The following is a 5282-nucleotide window of genomic DNA, read 5'->3' on the forward strand; positions in this document are numbered from 1 at the left end:
TATCAAATAAAAATGGAAATAATGTGAATAGAAAAAATTGATGTATTTATTTAGTGTTTGCATTTTTTCTATTTTTTTATATTTTTACTATGATCTTTTTTTACACTTTAATCTTGACTATTAAATAATTACTAATCATAAGGTTTGTTTATTATTATGTAATAATTTTTATAATTTGTTATTTTTTAATCATAATTTATGATTTTTTGTCATTTAAAGTTTCTTTTTTAAAGGTTAACTGTTATATGAATGTTTTTCATGTTTCTATTACATTTTCTTTTTTCAATTCTTATTTGTCATATTACTAATCATGATTTTTTTTTTATTCTATCTTGATTTCGATAATTTTATAATTATATAATTTTTTATTCATGATTTATAATTTTTTGAATTTCAAGTTTGTTTATTAGTGAACTGATATATTTATTTAGTATTTGTATTTTTTATATATTTTTTATTTTTTTACTATGAATTTTTTTAGTTTAATCTTGGCTATTAACCAATTACTAATCATGATGTTTATTTATTATTATATTTTTATTTTTATAATTTTTAGTTTTTTAATTGTGGTCTATGATTTTTTATCATTTCAAGTTTATTTATTAGTCAATTAATATATTCTTTAGTGGTTGTATTTTTATAGTTTTTTTTATCATGATCTTTTTTTTTTCAATTTAAACTTAGTTATTAACAAATTAAAATATATCACGATTGGTGATTATCTCTTAAAAAATTGATTGGATAATCAAATTTTATGTTTATTAATTATGAGGTGTTTATAATTATAAGACGAAATAATGTGTTAGTACAAAAATGATGTTGATTGATAAAAAGGTATATATGTTTTTTTCTCTATGTTTGTCATGTTATTTTCTTATCTTAGATTCATTTTATTATTTTTTGGTTTAATCCTAGTCATGAATATTGTTTTTTTTTATTTTTTTTATGACTTTTGATTTTCCTTTTTTGGATTATATAAATGCTTTTAATCTTTTATATATTTTATTTTTTAGCTTTTTGGTGTTTAGCACATTACTAATCAAGAGATTTATTAAAATGTCATATATCAAGAACTTAAAGAAGTGCCAAAATAGATTGTATTTTAAAAAATGATTTTCATTTGTAAGCCCAAATGATAAGATGTTCCTATTCTCGTTTCGTGACCAAATTCCTTTTATAACTAAGATCTTTCTTGATGTATCAAACTATTGCATCTTTTTGGAAAGATCAAGTTGTGATTTATCATCTACATTCTAGATAGTAATCACCAATTTTTAAGAAATTTAATCACAGGCAGAAAAGAGTTGTGTAAGGCAATTTCCATTGCTATTTTTAAGTGGTTTTTGATAAATCTCAAAATGTATTGAATCTTAATGCTCACGGTGAGAAAGTGAATACTATGATAAAAGAACTTTTATGGGACAAGAAAAATGCCAAATGTAAGGGACCAATAATGAAACAACTTGCTAAATGAGAAGAATGGTTTTTAAGAATTAAAAGGTTGAGAATGTTTGCTTTAGTGCTTGAAAGAACTTATTAACCAATTAAGAGGCTATTTCATAAAAAGATGGAAAAAAGAAAAAGTTTCAAGAAATCTATTACCACAATTAAAGACATTTGGTATAAATTTCACACATTACATTCATTGTATTTTATACATTTTATGCATCACATCCATTTTGTAAGACTTCTGAGTATAATCTCCAAATCCTTTGAGCAAGATTCGTAAGTCTTTTGAACTGAATCCATTTTCAAAGTTTGATTTGTAAGACTTTTGAACATAATTTCTATGTCATCGGAGCAAAATTCGTTAATTTTTCAAACTGAATCTATTTTAAAATCAATATTTATAAGATATCCGAATATAATCTCTAAATCCTTAAGATAAAATTCATAAGTCTTTCAAACTGAATTTATTTTAGAGTTGAAATTTGTAAAACCTTTGAATATAATCCCAAAGTCTTTTAGACAATATTCATAAATATTCCTAACTAAATCTGTTTTAAAATCAAAATTTGTAAGCTCTTCAAACATAATCTTTTAATATTTTCAAACACGATCTATAAAACTTTCGAATATATTCATCAAAACTTTAAAGTATTGTTCTTAATTCTTAAAGTTATGCCCCTTTGTATTGAAAAAGTCTTATATTTTCAATATATGTATATATATATAATGGTATGCCTCTATTTTAAAAGAATTTTTCAAAAAAAAAAAAAACAAGAACAACAAAAACAAAGAAAAAAATTTTAAAAAAATTGACTAATTTGAGTTATACATAATAATTATCTATTTTTTTACGTTATTTTTATTTTATAAAAAAGGTACAAAAAATAATAATTATAAACATCCCATTTTATCGAAAAAATTTTTTAAAACCAAAATAAGTTTTGATCATATATTGGATCTTAATACGAAATGAATTTTAGGACCAACAGGATTAAAACCGAAGAATCTTAATTTGATTTTAATTTTGATTTTTTATTTTGATTTTAATTTTTTAGTTAAATTCTTTTTTTTTTAGAGGTTAAAGTCGAAAGTCAGAATTTAAAAAAAAAAAAAGTCAAAAAACAGAAAGAAATGAAAGGTTTGAAAATGGAGGAATTTTTGCGGGGGAAAATCAATGGCAGATTATTAATTTTAATGATTGAATGATTCTTGAAATTTCTTTAATCTCAATCTTCATGAAAAAGGAAGAATGCATAAAATCATATCACAATCAAATCACAGATTCGGTTAACGTTCCAAATTGAAGGGGATTGAATCCCTATAAACAAATAGTAATCATACACGGCAAAGGGGGCCAAACAACAAGAATTCAAAATCAATACAGTGGCAATCTCGAGCAAAGTCTTTGAATCAGGCAGTCCCAGTGCGATTGATAGAGCAGGCAAGCATTCAGACCAGAATCAAAGAAAGCAAACATTTTCCTGCAAATCACAGCCAAGGAAGCAAGAAGCAATTCAAAAAACAAGACACAGAGTTGGCAAAAAATCATGAACAAGCAGCAACAGGAATTGACTGAAAGCATCCAGCCACAAGCAGAGAAAGAGGAAGCCATCAGTGAGCATTCAAGTAACGTACGGCAATTCACCTAGCAATTGTCGAGAAACACAATAAAGACAAGCACGCCCAAATTTCCAGAATTAAACATAGCAAAGCAGCAATTGACACACCTATCAACAATTTCAAGCAATTCAGTTATACAACTAATTCCATTCATGGAAACCCATACTCAGAAGCTCATACCCAGAAATTGAAAACCAAGAGAAACCCATAATCAAGGCAGCAGACGTTAACAACTTTGGTTGTCTTCTAGGGTTTCTTTCCAGCCTCAAGATTAAAGAAAGGAAGGTCAAGTTTTTGGGTGGTTGTTGCCTGTGTTCAATCGGCGACGTCACATGGCAGCAAACTACAGCACGATTCACCGGTGTTCTGGTATTTTGAAGAGAAAGCAGACAGTGGTTGCGTTTGACTGTGGTTTCGGGCAAGGAACTAAGCAGAAGGAAAAGGGTCGGTGGAGGCAGTTATCAGAGATCCACAGCGGCCACAATAGCAGAGATACGCTGGATTCTGGCAAGGCATTGAAGTTTCTGGCTGCCGTTTAGAGAGAGAGAGCAGAGAAGCTTGTCTCTAGAGTGGGAGAGAAAAAGGACTAGAGAGGGAAGCAAAAAATGAAAAATTGAAAGAGGAATCTGATTTTGGATTATATACATGGTTAAAACGGTGTAGTTTTGAACATGTGAGAACCAGGTTCTTTTTTTTGGGTCCAGCCCAACAGAAATTATCCTCCCCCGCCCGCATGGAATATTGAAAAAAACCCAAGCCCAGCCATGAGCCCATGTTTTTTCAGGCCTGGATCAGAATATAGATTGGGCCATTCCAAGCTCAAGTTTTTGGATTTCGACTTGAATTTAGGCACAATTTTCTTTTTTTATATTTTATTGATTTCATACTATTATTTATTGTTTATTTTGATCATGGATGTGTAAAACAATAATAATAATTTTTTAAAAATTAAATATATGATATCTTACCAAACGATTAGAGGACTTTCATGGATTTAAAAACTTTAAATTATGAATTCTACCAAATTATTAAAGAATTTCATAATGCAATTTTGTGAAATATAAAATATTTTTTTTCAATCCTACCAAACGATTGAAAAATTTTAATCTCAAATTAAGTATTACCAAATTATTGAAAGACTTAATAAATTTTTTTTAAAACAATTTTTAAACCTACAAAATAATTGAAGGATTTAAAATTTTAAATTAACTATTACCAAATTATTTGAAGATTTAAAGATTTTTCTTAAAATAACTTTAAAAATAAATTTTCAAATAAAATCTCACCAAACTATTGGCCATGTGCATCAAAATAAATCTTATCAAACTATTGGAAGATGTTACTAATTATTTTCTAAATAAAATATATTAATGAATCCGATACCTTAAATTACTGTCAAACTATTACAATAATTTTAAAATCAATTTTCAATAATTAAATTATTCAGTAAAACTATAAAAAGTTTTAAGATTTGGATAACTTGAAATCAAACTATACCATCATTTGGATAGGTGTTGTAATGTTACTGTAACTTTTTTTACTCGTAACCGTACTCTCAAACCTAAATTTGATTTTGTAGACTAGAATCTATTATTTAAAGATACATAAGTCAAACTTAAAACTCCTATTTAAAATAGGATAGATACAATTTGGTAGCTAATCTCACTTAAACAAAAAAAATTTAATGACAACTCTTTAAATTTTTATTTAAAAATAGATCCACAGATCTATATGTTATAATATAAAGAAAGCCAAAAATACACAATTAATTATCACAATTAATAGATAATTATTATTTTTAAAATCAAAGAAAATGAAAAGGTAAAGAAAGAGAAACACCTATTATCACAATTAATTATTAAAATTTATTATAAATTATATAATTAATTTTATGATTATTAATGAATATTTTTAATAACAAATTCATTAATTTAAAAGGTGTTTTTAAAATTATAAATAATTTATTTGTCTCTCAAAATTTTAAAAATTTTATTGTGAAACAAACTCATTTGAAATTTTATACAAAATTAAAATATTAAATGCTCTTTGTAGTATTTATTTATTTTTCTCTTTAAAACTTTTTATTGGATTTGATAAAGTTGAGTCTCATACATTTTAAGTAAAAATAAAAATATTTTACCTAAGTTTTTAACTAATTATTTAGTAATATGTCTTTTTTAGCACTAGGATTGCTAATTCAAAAGATCAATTTT

At 25.4% G+C, this 5282-nt stretch overlaps 1 long non-coding RNA gene across 1 annotated transcript; it reads right to left on the reverse strand.

Moving 5' to 3' along the window:
* Positions 1-2681: 2681 nt before the first annotated feature.
* Positions 2682-3789, reverse strand: LOC149519028 (uncharacterized). Its single transcript, XR_016341354.1, has 2 exons — positions 3250-3789; positions 2682-2930 (listed from the first exon to the last, which is right to left on the reverse strand). It is a non-coding gene; the product is annotated as an uncharacterized LOC149519028 (long non-coding RNA).
* Positions 3790-5282: the final 1493 nt, after the last annotated feature.

This window comes from Durio zibethinus, chromosome 4 (assembly GCF_047325235.1).
Source record: "Durio zibethinus cultivar Kanyao isolate XHJ-2024 chromosome 4, ASM4732523v1, whole genome shotgun sequence".
Taxonomy (NCBI): Eukaryota; Viridiplantae; Streptophyta; class Magnoliopsida; order Malvales; family Malvaceae; genus Durio; species Durio zibethinus.